Source organism: Pelodiscus sinensis, chromosome 10 (genome assembly GCF_052426305.1).
Source record: "Pelodiscus sinensis isolate ZL-2025 chromosome 10, ASM5242630v1, whole genome shotgun sequence".
Classification (NCBI taxonomy): domain Eukaryota; kingdom Metazoa; phylum Chordata; order Testudines; family Trionychidae; genus Pelodiscus; species Pelodiscus sinensis.
In genome coordinates, this window is record NC_143061.1 from 11,494,580 (window position 1) to 11,511,527 (window position 16,948).

Consider the following 16,948-nt stretch of genomic DNA (forward strand, 5'->3'; position numbering starts at 1 on the left):
ATTCACTTCTAAACCTCTTAATTGGAGCAGGCAAAATATGGCCAAACATTTGGATCCAGCCTGCCACAATACTCTGGGCCACCTATGTTCTGTGCTCTACTGGGATGGGACCCTTATAGGGGTGTCAGCATGTAGATGACTACATAATTAACCAATAAGCCTGGGTTTACTAGTTAATCTTGTCAACTACACACACGCTCCACCAAACTCTGTTGCTTCTGTATCAGAGGCACCAAAGTGGGGGAGCAGGAGCCAGTGCCCATGAGCAGCTATTTTAAAAGCCAGCTTCCCATGAGCACAATCTGCTTGTCCCTCCAACCCCATGCTGCTGCTTCTGATAGAGAGGCATCAGCGTGGAAGATGAGGGGGGTAGATGTTAATGATATGTGCGGGGAGCCATCTTTCAAGCAGGCTCCCCGCTCATGTTGGCTTTGTGTATCTGCCTCCCCCCTTGTTGCCTCCAATGCGTCTATTTCTATCAGAGGGAGCAGCGTGGGAGGACAAGGGGAGGCTTCTGCCAAACAGCCTCTGTTCACAATGGCTGGGCTCACCATGGACAGTGTCTGCTCCACAGTAGCAGCCTCTGTCCACAGGCAGCTCAAACCCCAACAGACAGGGGCTGCTGCTGTGGAGCAGCCTCTGTCCACAGGGAGTTTGGACCCCACATGGACTGGGGACTGGTGCCACAAAGCAGCCTCTATTCACAGGACACTTGGACACTCCACAGTCAGGGACTGCTGTCACCCTGTGCTGCTGCCTCTTATACAGGAAGCCGTTTTTTAAACTGGCTCCCTTCATGGACCAGCTTCTGCCTGCCTCCCTGTGCTGCTGCCTCTGATGGAGAGGCAGGAGGTTTCTGGGGAGTGGGACTGGAAGTGCACTGGATGCCAGCCTCACCTCCAGGGACTATTAAATAGTTGTGTAACTGCTAAAATTTCATGCAGTTAGCGTGCAATGAAGTAGTTCTGTATCTAACATCCCTAAACCTTTAGGCAGGCTCCGTGGCTACCATGGACCCTCACACTGCTCATAGTGGCTGGTTGCTGGAGTCAGTTTGTGCTTCTCTGCATGGTGTACACTTTTGCAGTGTGTGTTGGGGGGGGAAGGGTGTCTTTGCACGCTGCCCCTGTTCCTGTCCCCAGCACAGTCCTCGCAGCTCCTATTGGCTGGGAGCTGTTGGCTCATATTTGAAGGTGTGTGCAGCATGCAGAGACCCACTGCCCCCTCCCCTCAAGGAGTATGCCACACAGATAGACACATGCCGCCCCAGCAGCTGGCTGCCTTGAGTGGCTGTGCCAACCAGGGAACCTGCTCAAGGATCTTGCTGGGCTGCTGGCTGGAAGCCAGCAAAGGTAAGTGTCTCCAGGCCAGAGCCTTCACCTGGCAGTCCACCCCCTGCTACAGGCTTAACTCTCTGTTCCAGGTCACAACCCAAATCTTCTGCATTTCCTTCAGCACCCCTACCCCAAGTCATAATACCCTCCTGCACCCAGACTCTGTACCACCATCTGCACTTTAATCCCCTGCCCCAGATCACAACCAGTGTTCCCTCTAACATTTTTCTATCTTTGGGCAGGTTGAATTTTCTTTTGCGTGGGTTGAAATTTCTTGTGTGCAACAGCAATATTGAGGTAGTGTGTGGATGTGCACCACCACTACAAACAAAACACACACCCACACACATATTTTAAGCAGCCCATATGTGTGGAAGAAAATATATTAAAACAACATTTGTGTCTAATTGCCGTGAGGTAGTCTTAGTGACTACAAAGGTGCTCTACAAAGGTAGGGAATTAGCCTTCTTCCACTTGAGGAAGAGAAGAAGTCCCAGAACAAATTAACACATAGTTTCAGGGTTTGTAGATAGATGCATGTTTCAAAGAGCTTGCCAATAAGGCTTCATCCTACAAAACTAGCATCACACCTGGTACTTGCTACTTCTGACTCATCAGAGCCTGAACTCCACCACAGAGCAAAGATCTGGCCTTAATGCAATACAGTTTACCATGTATTAAGTAGTGACGTGGGATTTAAAAAAAAACATTGCGTTCAGAGTTTAATATCTGCAACACCAAAAAAATTGTTAAAATAATATTTTTCTTTCTTAAGCCGTTAACACCTATGTAAACTTTGTTCTGAAATTTTCAGAGGGATAGATAGCCGTGTTAGTCTGTAACCGAATAAACTTTAAAAACAACAAATAGGAAAAAATGTAGATGGTGGTATGAGATTTCATGGGCACAACCCACTTCTTTGGATGAATGGAGTTAAGGGGTCTAGGAGACAAATAAATAGCAGAGAAAGAGAGGGGATAGGGAGGGAAAGAGAAGGGAATAAATATATTGTCAGTGTCCATGGTAAATGAGGCTGATAGTGGGTTCTAAATACTCTTAAATACCCGCTGCGTGGCTTTTTATGTCATTAGGGTGCGGAATGTAGCAGGCCATCCAGTTAAGATCTTTGTTTAAACCTCTATTGCATGGGTCAAACTTATAAATGAAATAAAGTTCTGCAGCTTCTCTCTCCAGCTAGTTTTCGAAATTGTCTTGTAATAATATTGTCACTTTTAAATCCATTAGTGAATTCCTGGGTAAGTTAAAAATGTTCCCCAACAGGTTTCTGTGTGTTAACATTTTGCATATCTGACTTGTGTCCATTAATCCTTTGTCGTAGGGATTGTCCAGTTTGACCAATATATGTGACAAAAGGGCGTTCACATAGATCACATTGGTGGATGTGCAGTTAGATCACATAGATCACATTGGTGGATGTGCAGTTATATGAGCCTTTGATGTGGTGGCTTATGTGGTTGGGTCCTGTGATTAACATTTTGTTGGAAATGCAATCATGCAAATGTCCTCCTAGCACATGTGCACATACCCCATGCAGCCTGCTTCCCTCCCATCCCCCAACTCAGCCTAACAGAGAGGACTGCAGCAAGTGAGTCAGGACACTACAAACTGCCCCCTGTCTCCACCTCACTGCACAGATGCCAGCGCCTCCTGCCCCTTTCCCTTATTTACCCCCCATGCAGTCAACCTCTTACCTCCCCCTTCCCAGCCCAGGAGAGTCGAAGAGACTCCTGGGTTTCTGCCTCTCTTTCTCTTTCCCTCTCCCTCCCCCTCCTCCAGCAGATGCCAAATTCTCCTCACCTCTGACTTTCCCTCAAGCCAGTTAATTAATGACTCTCTCGTTCCCTTCCCGTAGCCACTTATTCCCTGCTTATCTTGGCTGCTTAGCTGCTCTGGGAGATCTTCAGTTCAGCACAGCAGCATTTAGCTGCTTTTTACAGATGCCCCACCCCTCGCCGGTGAGCTGAGCTCCCTGCCTGTGCAAGGAGCTTTGAACCTTTTGAGGAGGGCTCAGAAAGTAACTGCATGGTTGTACAGAGAGACAGCTTAGAGTGAACTTTGTTCACAACCCCCTCCTGCACCACAATCCCCTACCCAGAGCTCCCTCCTGTAGCCAACTTCTGTTCCAGCCCCCCTCTCCTCCAGCTTCTCTTACTGTCATAAAAAAGTGTGGTCCTTGTCCACTTTCCAAATTCTTAGTGCCCCCCATTAAAAATTGTCCACCCCTTTTAGCAAATTAATACTTATATTCCTAGTAGAGATGTTAACAGGTAACCCGAGAAGCAGTTCTTCGCCCACAGCTCACCGTGGATGGAGGATTGCTCCAGTCCCACTGGACTCCTGTGGAGGGCTGCTGGCTCCCAGCCCATGCAGACTGGAAGAAGCAGCCCCATATGGAAACAGCCCCGAAAGCAGCAGCATTTCTACTGACCCCACGTGGGCTCAGAAGCAGCTGAGATGCCATGACCTGGGGAGGGAGAAGTGCTGCAGCCCACACTTGTTTAATTAACTGGTTAAGTTTAATGTTTAACCAATTAATTAATTAAATGGGATTTTACATCCCTAGTTCTTTGTGTGCTGTGTGAGTCGTGATAGAGATATAGAAAAATTAATGTTCTGCGCAGAATTTCCTTCCCCCCACCAAACAAAAGTGAACTGCAGAGCTGTTGCCTGCCACTATGTGGCGTGGGACCTGCAGAAGACACTGCAGCAGTGAGGAGGGAGAAGGGAGCTGGAATGTTCCAGGCAGCTGCAGTTCCCAGCACACCATAAAGTAAGGAGGCAGTGTGCATAGGGTTGCCAGGTGTCTGGTACTGACCCAGACAGTTCGGTATTTTCACCTCCTGACTGGTGTAAAAATTCAGAAGATACCGGACACTTAAAAGGTCTGGTATTTTTTGTTTTGTTTTTTTCCTCTGCCAGGAGGCGAAAATACCAGATACTTGGCAACCCTAGGGACACACTCAGCAACCAGGCCCAGCCTCCGGACCTCCCGCTGGGCCCCCTGGATGTCCCCCCTACTCCTCTGCTTACCTGTTTCCGCAGGGGCTTGTCTTATGGCTAGAACAGAAAAACAAGATGGATGCCAGCAAAAAAAGCCTCTTAAATGGGGCTATGCTGATTTTTTTGCTTAACTGCTGTTGGGGTCCTTCTTCTTTTTTTTTTCTCTACAACTTTGGTCTCCCTCCCCCCTTTTTATTTCCTCAACAGAATTTTTTCCTCAGTGTTTTTTTTTTTGGGGGGGGGGGAGGGAATCGTAGAATCATAGGACTGGAAGGGACCTCGAGAGGTCATCGAGTCCAGCCCCCCGCCCGCAAGGCAGGACCAAGCTCCATCTACACCATCCCTGACAGATGTCTATCTAACCTGTTCTTAAATATCTCCAGAGAGGGAGATTCCACCACCTCCCTTGGCAATTTATTCCAATATTTGACCACCCTGACAGTTAGGAATTTTTTCCTAATGTCCAATCTAAACCTCCCTTGCTGCACTTTAAGCCCATTACTCCTTGTCCTCTCCTCAGAAACCAAGAGGAACAAATTTTCTCCTTCCTTCTTGTGACACCCTTTAAGATATTTGAAAACCACTATCATGTCCCCCCTTAATCTTCTTTTTTCCAAACTAAACAAGCCCAGTTCATGAAGCCTGGCTTCATGGGTCATGTTCTTTAGACCTTTAATCATTCTTGTTGCTCTTCTCTGTACCTTTTCCAATTTCTCCACATCTTTCTTGAAATGTGGCGCCCAGAACTGGACACAGTACTCCAGCTGAGGCCTAACTAGTGCAGAGTAGAGCGGCAGAATGACTTCACAAGTTTTGCTTACAACACACCTGTTGATACAAGATGAAGATATTGAACAGTACGGGTCCCAAAACAGACCCTTGCGGAACTCCACTTGTTATCCCTTTCCAGCAGGATTTAGCACCGTTAACAACAACTCTCTGACTACGGTTATCCAGCCAATTATGCACCCACCTTATTGTGGCCCTATCTAAGTTATATTTGCCTAGTTTGTCAATAATAATATCATGCATCAAATGCCTTATTAAAGTCTAGGTATATGACATCCACCGCTTCTCCCTTATCCACAAGGCTCGTTATCCTGTCAAAGAAAGCTATCAGATTAGTTTGGCGTGACTTGTTCTTCACAAACCCATGCTGGCTATTCCCTATCACTTTATTACCTTCCAAGTGTTTGCATATAATTTCCTTAATTACCTGCTCCATTATCTTCCCTGGGACAGACGTTAAACTGACCGGTCTGTAGTTTCCTGGGTTGTTCTTATTCCCCTTTTTATAGATGGACACAATATTTGCCCTTTTCCAGTTTTTTGGAATCTCCCCTGTCTTCCATGATTTTTCAAAGATCATAGCTAAAGGCTCAGATACCTCCTCTATCAGCTCCTTGAGTATCCTGGGATGCATTTCATCGGGACCTGGTGACTTGCTGACATCTAACTTTCCTAAGTGATTTTTAACTTGTTCTTTGTGTATCCTATCTTCTAAACTTACCCTCTCTCTGCTTGTATTCACTACGTTAGGCACACCTCCAGACTTCTCGGTGAAGACCGAAACAAAGAAGTCATTGAGCGTCTCTGCCATTTCCAAGTTTCCTGTTGCTGCTTCTCCTTCCTCACTAAGCAGTGGGCCTACCCTGTCCTTGGTCTTCCTCTTGCTTTTAATGTATTTTTAAAAGGTCGTCTTGTTTCCCTTTATGCCTTAGCTAGTTTGATCTCATTTTGTGCCTTTGCCTTTCTAATCTTGCCCCTGCATTCCCGTGTTGCTTGCCTATATTCATCCTTTGTTATTTGTCCTAGTGTTCGGTATTTTTGGTTTAACCATCTGGCAACCCTAAGTGTGCAGGAAACAACCCAAGCCATGCACCCAGAATCAGGTTGTTTTTCTCTTCTGTATCCCTGGGCTAGGCTTGTGCAGGTGTGTGGGCTGGGAGGCACCCTGCTGCTAGACCCAGGGAATGGTGCGGGGAGGCAGGAAGGGAAGTATGGACAGAGAAACGGGGAATGGACTGTTGTAATAATAAAGTTCAGCCAGTCTCAGAGTGAAATTTATTATATTGATACTATTTACAGTGAAATATTGATATGAATGGCACATGACAGGACAAAAACTGATTTCCTGCCCGAAAAAGCTTTCTTCCAATTACAGGACACAATGAACTTAAATCGATCTTTTCTGAAGTGTGTTAACCTATTCATAAAAGCAAGCACATAAGATTACGTTTAACTCAATTTTAAGCCAAATATCTTGTTTGGTTTGGTTGTGCATCTGACTGTAATTTGTATCTGTTTATGTATCTTTTCTTTTTCTTTTGTGTGAGTTCAGGATTCTGGGGCAGAGGAGGGTAAATATTTTTTAAATAGGAAAAATGTACACATTAGTGATGCCAATTTTTAATGCTTGATTTTGGTTATTTTCAGAAATTATGCACATCAAACTAGTGTTCACTATTTTTCAACACTTACTAATACTGTCTTCTGTAGTTCCTCCCAGTACACTGGAGAGTAAGGTAGGAAACTGATGGTAAATTCAAGTAATTGCCTGTGAGAGTTTCATAGTGCTTGTAATGTCTTAGAATTATGTCTTAGAATTATGACACAATTTATACATTTGAAAAAAGGAAAGTCAAATGTAAATGTAATGAGTGATATAGACATTAGTGTGATATTCAGTTGAAAACACTTCTTTAGCTTAACAGTCTTCCGGGTAAACATCAGATTCTTTGATTCTTAGAGAATGCAGCTATCGTTACTTCAATTGCAATCTTTATTTCAAGAATAAGTATCAAGTTATTAAAATATCAAGTTACTTCAATACCTATTGGAACCATGAGAAAATAAGTGTTGGAAAGATTAAATGGGCATTGATGGAGCTTCTAGTACATGTTCATTACTGGGTGGAGAAGTGGAAGAAGAATCTCATAACTACAGTAAAAACAATGAGGAGTCCTGTGGCACCTTAAACCTAACAAATGGGAAGTGACGGTCTAGAAAGGAGTACTGAAGAATGGGGTCTTTGGGTTACAGTGCACCACAAGCTAAATATGGGTCAACAGTATGTCACAGCTGCAAAAAAAAGCAAACATCATTCTGGGATGTGTATTAATAGTAGTGTTGTAAGCAAGACACTAGAAGTAATTCTTCTGCTCTACTCTGCGCTGATTAAGCCTTAAGTGGAGTATTGTGTCCAATTTTGGGTGCAACATTTCAGGAAAGATGTGAAGAAATTGGAGAAGGTCCAGAGAAGAGCAACAAAAATGATTAAAGGTCTAGAAAACGTGACCTATGAGAGAAGATTGGAGGAGTTGGGATTGTTTAGTTGGAAAAGGGAACACTGAGAGATGACTTAACAGCTTTTAAGTATCTAAAAGGTTGTTACAAGGAGGAGGGAGGAAAATTATTCTCCTTAGCCTCTGATGACCGAACAAGAAGCAATGAGCATAAATTGCAGCAAGGGAGACATTAGGGGAAAACTTCCTGTCTGCTGGATGGTTAAGCACTGGAATAAATTGCCTAGGAATGTTGTAGGATCTCCAACATTGGACACTTTTAAGAGCAGGTTAAACAAGCACCTATCATAGATGGTCTAGATCATTGGTTCCCAAACTGGGGGGGATGCCCCCCGGGGGGCATGAAAAAGTTCTAAGGGGGGCTCAAGGCGACCCAGTCCCCCGTGTCATGCCCCCTACTCTAAGAAAGAGCATGCACTGACGCAACTGCCTGCGAAAATGGAGGTAGCGCGGCTTCCTCTGGCATGGGGGGGGGGGAGTCCCACAGCTGCACGCCAGAGCCGTTGTCTCACGAAGCACGTGCACTGCTTCCCCTCCCCCAAACAGCCAGCGCATTTCCTTAAACGTCGGGTCTGTCATGCTGCCGGGGAATTCCTTCCTCCTGTTGCCTTCCTGCATGTGTGTTGGGGGGGGGGGGGGGAGAGGAGAGTAGGAGTCCTGGGACCGCGCCTGCTCTAACTGCTCAGGCAGCGTACACTGCCGTGGGGAGTGAAGGAGCGGGGTGTGCACTGCCTGAGCAGTTGGAGCTGGCATGGTCCTGGGACTCCTCCTCTCCTACCCCCTCTTTGCAGGAAGGCAGCAGGGGTAAGGAAATCCCCGGCGGCATGACAGCCGGCGTTTCAGGAAACACACCAACGGTTTGGGCAGGGGGAAAGCAGTGCACGTGCTTTCTGAGACCCAGACGTGGTGTGCAGCTGTGGGACCCCCCAGGTACCAGCCAAGCTGTCTCTGTCCCCTCTCCAGACCTCCATGAGTACCCTGCCCTCTGGCCAGATTCCCACCTGCCTCCTGTCCAGGGCCCCACCAGCACTCTGCCCCAGCCTCCTGGCCAGACACCACCAGCACTCTGTACCCTGCTCCTGTCTCCTCCTTCCTGGACGGATACCTACCCCCAGCTTGCTCCTGTACCCTCTTTTCCACCCAGATTTTGCACCCTTTCCCTATCCCACTCACTGTCACACTGGATTCCCTGTCTGCACACTGGATCCCTCATTTTTGGTCCCACCTCGGAGTATAGTGGGGCTCACAAATTCCACTAACCCTGGAACCCCGGAAGAGTTAATCTTTAAACCTCAATCCTACCTCCCCTCCCCCCATGGGGCTGGGTTATCAGGGGAGAGAGTTTTCTCAGTTGGGGCCACATCAGTGAGTCTTGGAGGGCTTGTTTTTTTGCATCTCACTTGTGTGGTCCCTGACTGATTTTTCTGTGGGTCAGTGACTCCTGACCTAAAATAGTTTCCCCACCCCTGCCATAATAAAGACAACAATGAAACGTTTGTGTTGGTCATATTTTATTTACAAACTAGCTGGAGTTACCCAGCATTGCTTGGGGTGGGCGGTGGGGTCCTGCCAAGGGTGCCCCGTGTGAGGTGCGGAAGGGGGCGCGCACGGGACCTAGGGTGGGCAGAGCGGCCCAGCTCATGCCCGGGGCTGCAGGTGCCGCAGGGGGCAACGACCCCACCGCCCTTCCCAAACATTTTGCCACGCTACCTGCTGCACCATAGGGCTGCGCCAGGTGCTCCCCTTTCCCGCGGGCTGCGGAGAGCTGGTGCCAGGCTCCCTGCCACACGACCAGAAAGCTGTGCCGGACCCTGGGCCACTCCCAGTGCCGCTGCCTCCCCACTTCATCTCTTCCTGCATCCAAATTACCTCCCAGATCTTGCACCTTTCACCCCTTCCCACACCCAAATCCCTCATTTCAAACCTAGGATTTCCTAACTCGTGAAGAAAATGCAGCAGCGTCCTTCCCATTAAATTCATTTTGTTTCTGCTATTTCTTATGTTAATTTACATTTTTATTAATTTTTTGTGCCGAGAAAAACTGTGTGCTTATTTTTAATTTTAAATAATTTTTTATACCAAGTTTTTATGTTTATTTTTACTTTTAAATTACTAATTGATTTTTTTTTAAAGGAGTGTTGAATGATGGTAAAGAAGAGGTGGGGAGGCGTTAGGGTTTCTCAATAATCAAAAAGGGGGCGTGATGCCGAAAAGTTTGGGAACCACTGGTCTAGATCAAAGGTAGGCAATAAAATGATGGTAGTTCACCATGGTTAGCCCCTCGTGGACCGCCACTGCTATATTTACCCACACCTCCACAGGTACAGGTGATTGCCTTTCCCGTTGGTTGCAGATCGCCATTCCTAGCTAATGAGAGCTTTGGGAAACAGTGCCGAGCAGGACACCACTTCCTGCAGATCCCATAGGCTAGAATGGTGATACACAGCCAACAGGAGCTGCAATCTCCCATACCTGAGGGGGCATAAGTAAATATAGCAGTGGCAGCCTGCCAGGGGCTAACTCTGGTGGACTGGATCTGACCTGCAGGCTGTTATATGCTCATCCCTGGCCTAGATGGTGCTTGGTCTTGTCATGGGTGCAGGGGACTGGACTTGATGACCTCCGAAGGCTCCTTTTCTGTTCTATGAGTCTATGAAATATAAGCTTTTGTCAGCTGGAACCCATTTTGTCAGATGCCTGGTTTCTGGTGGATGGTGCTGTTTGACCATTGCTTATTTGCACTGTAGGGAATTCAAGCCCATGAAAGCTTACACTCAAATAAATGTGTTAGTCTTTAAGGTGCCGCAAGACTCCTTGTTTTTGCTGAAACAGACTAACAAGGTAGCCCCTCTGAAACTTATAACTACAGTGGCTGCTTTAAACTTAACAAAGGACACTTTTAGGTCCTTTCCTAAGGACACCCTGAGGTGATGCATTATTGGTTTGTAAATTATTTGGAGCCAGGACCTCCTAGTCTTAGGTTGTTTAGCACTCATAGAATCATAGAATCATAGGACAGGAAGGGACCTCGAGAGGTCATCGAGTCCAGCCCCCCGCCCTCAAGGCAGGACCAAGCTCCATCTACACCATCCCTGACAGATGTCTATCTAACCTGTTCTTAAATATCTCCAGAGAGGGAGATTCTACCACCTCCCTTGGCAATTTATTCTAATATTTGACCACCCTGACAGTTAGGAATTTTTTCCTAATGTCCAATCTAAACCTCCCCTGCTGCACTTTAAGCCCATTACTCCTTGTCCTGTCCTCAGAAACCAAGTGTAACAAATTTTCTCCTTCCTCCTTGTGACACCCTTTAAGATATTTGAAAACCGCTATCATGTCCCCCCTTAATCTTCTCTTTTCCAAACTAAACAAGCCCAATTCATGAAGCCTGGCTTCATAGGTCATGTTCTCTAGACCTTTAATCATTCTTGTCGCTCTTCTCTGTACCCTTTCCAATTTCTCCACATCTTTCTTGAAATGTGGCGTCCAGAACTGGACACAGTACTCCAGCTGAGGCCTAACTAGTGCAGAGTAGAGCGGCAGAATGACTTCACGAGTTTTGCTTACAACACACCTGTTGATACAACCTAGAATCATATTTGCTTTTTTTGCAACAGCATCACACTGTTGACTCATATTCAACTTGTGGTCCACAATGACCCCTAGATCTCTTTCCGCTATGCTCCATCCTAGACAGTCACTTCCCATCTTGTATGTATGGAACTGATTGTTCCTTCCTAAGTGGAGCACTTTGCATTTCTCTTTATTAAACCTCATCTTGTTTACCTCTGACCATTTCTCTAACTTGCTACGGTCATTTTGAATTATGTCCCTATCCTCCAAAGAAGTTGCAACCCACCCAGCAACCCACCCAGTTTGGTATCATCTGCAAACTTAATAAGCTTACTCTCTATCCCAATATCTAAGTCATTGATGAAGATATTGAACAGTACGGGTCCCAAAATAGACCCTTGAGGAACTCCACTTGTTATCCCTTTCCAGCAGGATTTAGAACCGTTAACAACAACTCTCTGACTACGGTTATCCAGCCAATTATGCATCCACCTTATCGTGGCCCTATCTAAGTTATATTTGCCTAGTTTATCAATAAGAATATCATGCGAGACCGTATCAAATGCCTTACTAAAGTCTAGGTATATGACATCCACCGCTTCTCCCTTATCCACAAGGCTCGTTATCCTATCAAAGAAAGCTTTCAGATTAGTTTGGCATGACTTGTTCTTCACAAACCCATGCTGGCTATTCCCTATCACTTTATTACCTTCCAAGTGTATGCATATGATTTCCTTAATTACTAGCTCCATTATCTTCCCTGGGACAGACGTTAAACTGACCGGTCTGTAGTTTCTTGGGTTGTTCTTACTCTCCTTTTTATAGATGGGCACAATATTTGCCCTTTTCCAGTCTTCTGGAATCTCCCCTGTCTGCCATGATTTTTCAAAAATCATAGCTAAAGGCTCAGATACCTCCTCTATCAGCTCCTTGAGTATCCTGGGATGCATTTCATCAGGACCTGGTGACTTGCTGACATCTAACTTTCCTAAGTGATTTTTAACTTGTTCTTTGTGTATCCTATCTTCTAAACTTACCCTCTCTCTGCTTGTATTCACTACGTTAGGCACACCTCCAGACTTCTCGGTGAAGACCGAAACAAAGAAGTCATTGAGCATCTCTGCCATTTCCAAGTTTCCTGTTACTGCTTCTCCCTCCTCACTAAGCAGTGGGCCTACCCTGTCCTTGGTCTTCCTCTTGCTTTTAATGTATTTATAAAAGGTCTTCTTGTTTCCCTTTATGCCTGTAGCTAGTTTGATCTCATTTTGTGCCTTTGCCTTTCTAATCTTGCCCCTGCATTCCCGTGTTGCTTGCCTATATTCATCCTTTGTTATTTGTCCTAGTTTCCATTTTTTATAGGACTCCTTTTTTATTTTGAGATCATGCAAGATCTCTTTGTTAAGCCAAGCTGGTCTTTTGCCGTATTTTCTATCTTTCCTACACAGCGGAATTGTTTGCTTTTGTGCCCTTAACAACGTCCCTTTGAAATACTTCCAACTCTCCTCAGTTGTTTTTCCCTTCAGTCTTGCTTCCCATGGGACCTTACCTACAAGTTCTCTGAGCTTATCAAAGTCTGCTTTCCTGAAATCCATTACCTCAATTGTGCTGGTCTCCCTTCTACCTTTCCTTAAGATCATGAACTCTATTATTTCATGATCACTGTCCCCTATACTGTCTTCCACTTTCAAGTTCTCAACTAGTTCCTCCCTATTTGTTAAAACCAAATCCAGAACAGCTTCTCCTCTGGTAGCTTTTTCAACCTTCTGAAACAGAAAGTTGTCTCCAATGCAGTCCAGAAACTTATTGGATAGCCTGTGCCCCGCTGTGTTAGTTTCCCAACATATGTCTGGATAGTTGAATTCCCCCATCACCACCAAATCTTGGGCTTTGGATAGTTTTGTTAATTGTTTAAAAAAGGCCTCATCCACCTCTTCCACCTGGCTAGGTGGCCTGTAGTAGACTCCTAGCATGATATCACCCTCGTTTTTTACCCCTTTTAGCTTAACCCAGAGACTCTCTACACAGCTATCTCCTACGTTCATCTCCACTTCAGTCCAAGTGTGTACATTTTTAATATACAAGGCAACCCCTCCTCCCTTTTTTCCCTGTCTGTCCTTCCTGAGCAAGCCGTACCCTTCCATACCAACATTCCAATCATGCGTCCCATCCCACCAGGTTTCTGTAATACCAATGATATCATAGTTGTATTTATTGGTTAGCAATTCCAGTTCTTTCTGCTTATTACCCATACTTCTTGCATTTGTATATAGGCATCTAAGATACTGATTTGATCTTGCCTTCCTGTTGTGCCCTGACCCTCCTTTCTCCTTACTATTATAGGCCATAGTCCCCCCCATTTCCAACCCATCTCACTCTTCTGGATTTGTCTACGCTGTCACTCTTTGTTAAAATGTTTGTTGCTCAGGGTGTGAAAAAACACTATTCTGAAGAACAAAAGTGGTAGTGGACAAAAAGTGCTGGTGTGGACAGCCATCGTGGGCAGGTAGACTCCTGTCTGAAGCTACCTCCATTCATTAAAGTGATTTTATTTTGTCTCCAGGAGAGCTCTTTCCTCATGATAAAGAGTAGCTACACAGTGCACCTTACAATGCTGCACTTTTGTAAGGTGCACAGTATAGGCATAACCTTACGTTGTAACTCCAGTTGTTATCCCTAGCTCTCCCCTCTTCCTCCTCCCCCTCCGCCCCCCATGCAATTTGTAGCTCAAATTAAGTAGTGCTTTAAGATCACTAGCTGTTCTGCGTGTGCGGTGTGGATGAGTTGGGGATGGGAGACAGGTTGCTTAAAGCTCAGGTAGTCAAGTGCTGATGTAGCAGATCAAAATACCGGTTCATCAGCAGCTCATGAAATCACTTTGTAACCCCATTGTTGTCTTTTGAGTTGTGGTTGCTTACTGCAGTTTTGACTGCAACAGTTGAGTTACAAATTCTCCAAGGCCATATGAAATGCCCAGTTTCTTTCTAGTACCACGGTAACCAACCAGTTCTGAAACAGTAGCCATTATAGTGTCTACTGCTATAGTGAACTAGCCTCATTATTCTGAAAATGTAAATAATATAGTGTCTACTGCTATAGCCAACTAGCCACACTCAACCAGCCAAATAGCCACATGTGGCTAGTGGTTAATATGTTGGACACCATGGATCTAGTTGAACAGATGTATCATCAGGTGAGATTGAAAGACATGGTAGCTAGAACAAATTACAGGACTAACAAGATAGTTTATTAGATGAGCTTCCGTGGGCCTGACCACCTTCCTCAGATCAAATGGTGGAAGAAAATAGTCACAACCATATATACCAAAGGATACAGTTAAAAAAATAAACACACATGAAAAGGACAAATCACATTTCAGAACAGAAGGGGGATGCGGGGCGGGGGGAGGTAAATGTCTGTGAGCTAATGGTATTAGAGGTGATAATTGGGGAAGTTATCTTTGTAATGGGTAAGATAGTTAGAGTCTTTATTGAGACTGACGCGTAGAGTGTCGAATTTTAGCATGAATGATAGTTCAGAAGATTCCCTTTCAAGTGCAGATTTAAAAGGCTTCTGAAGCAGGATGCAGGTAATTAAGTCGTTGAGACAGTGTCCTTTCTGGTTGAAATGGCAAGAAACTGTTTTTTCTTTGTGATCCTGTCTAATATCTGTTTTGTGCATCAAATGCCCACACCAGACTAACACGGCTACATTTCTATCACCATGGTAGCTAGAATCAGCATTGAATGCAGTGTCTTTACACAGAATTGGGGGTGAGGGATGTAGGATGGTAGCCAGATTTTCTTCTTTATCAGATTATTTTGCAACAAAACTTTCTCATATTTATGGCTGACTTTTTTAAGGTTTAAATATAATACACTGGGTGAATAAATATTTCTTAATCTTCTATTTTTAAATGAAATGCTTATAGTAATCATGTGTAGCTAATTTTAGTCAGGAAAATGTTGGCTGTTTCTTCCCAGTAAAAATTAGAGGCTCCAAATCTAGGTGTTTTAGATAAGATACTTGATAAGTTTCCTTAACTGGCTACATCTTTATCTTTAATGTTTGGAGCCATCTAAATGTGCCCTTCCATGGTGGCAATACTCTTACCTAATGCTTCAGAAACCCAATCTCATCCTAAAAATCATTCGGCTGTCAGCAGATCTGTGCTCATTTTGTCTTTGTTGGGGGGGGCTTGTTTCTCAGTGAGCAGGATAGATTGAGACTTAAATCAGCAACACAGTGTCACTGTCTGGGGCTGGGTAGAGAAATGATTTTGGAAAACTAGTAAACAAAAATACTAGAAACAAAATGTTAAAAGTGCTTGTTATTGTTCATGTCATTTACTACTATTTGTATTCATTGTCTGTTTAGATTGTAGTCTCTCAACGGCAGGACCACTTCATACACTCTGGTTATACAGCGCTTAGCATAGAGGGACCCTCATCCTGATAAAACCCTTTATATGCTATTACAATACAAATAACTTTTCTGGTGAAAGGAGACACACATTGAAGTGACTTAAACAAGAACATTCAGCTTCAGTGGAAAATCAGATATCTGATCTTGAGTTACTGACATCGTATTCTGTGCATTGACAATTAGACAATTCTCACCTTTAATCAAATTCCTATGAATTTGTCTTGCACAGACTTTTGCATTATAGCAATGTTTAGTGTACAAATAGAATCTAGAATAGTGTCAGGAAGTTTCTGCAAAATTTCTATATATACATTTTTGTTTTTGACAGATAACAGAATGACATTATCATGCCAGCATCAACAGGCTGAGGAGGGGGGTGTAGGTGAGAGAGAGAGATTTCCCCAGTGATGCGGCAATGCTGGGGGAGGAGGTGTTGGTGAGGCAGGGACCTGGCTAGTTCGGGACAGCTGGTTACAGTGAGCACTGGCTGGGGTGTGCGGTGCCCCGATGCTAAGTGCTGCAGATAGGAGGCCACAGCCCATGCTGTCGGTGAGCACAGAGAGGAAAAGCCCTGCGTGCAGGCCAGTGGCCATACCACAGAGGGCTCTTTGTGCGCCACCTGCCTCACTTGCAGGCGAAGCTGGAGCAGAGGAACCTCCATGGGCAGCATAGTCTGCAGCAGCTCCCTGCTTGCCCTGCTGGCCACTTCCTTGCTCCTGCCCCTCCACCCAGCCACCTCACTCACCAGCTCCAGTTCAGCCCTCTTTCTACACCTGTAGTAGGAAGCATGTGCTGATGCTTCAGCCTTCCCCCCTTCCCACACACACACACACACATGAGGTTGAAGCGTCAGTTTCCTGCAGGGGGGAGAGAAGAGAAAGCCCTATGGCTCTCTGCCGCTTCCCTTTCCCCTTCCCGCTTGAGGGAAGAGCAGCACAGGGACATGCTTCAAGAAGGCTTTTCCTGCTGCTCAACAAGGCAGTGAGTGAACAGGCTGGGATGGCAGTGAGTGAGGGGGATAGAGGTGCGGGGTCTCACCTGGGGAGGATGAGGCTGGAGTGCTAGCATGGCCTCCCAGCGCACTCCCAGCCCCCTTGCTCATAGCCCCTCAAGCCGAGACCTCAGCTCCTTTGCTCACCACCTTGCCGAGATCCTGCATCCCCAGCAGGGATGTAATAGTGTAGTTGATTAAGCGATAAGCAAAAGCTTAGAGGCTAATGCTATAAACTACATGCATTCTCCCCTTCCTTCCTCCCCTGGCCAGTAAACTTTTTAGCAGGCTAGCCAGCA

General features: G+C 45.4%; 1 protein-coding gene across 1 annotated transcript in view; it reads left to right on the forward strand.

The window, feature by feature from the left end:
* Positions 1 to 16,948, forward strand: part of GNB4 (G protein subunit beta 4) — a 72,052-nt gene that overhangs the window by 26,839 nt on the left and 28,265 nt on the right. The gene's annotated exons all lie outside the window — the stretch shown is intronic.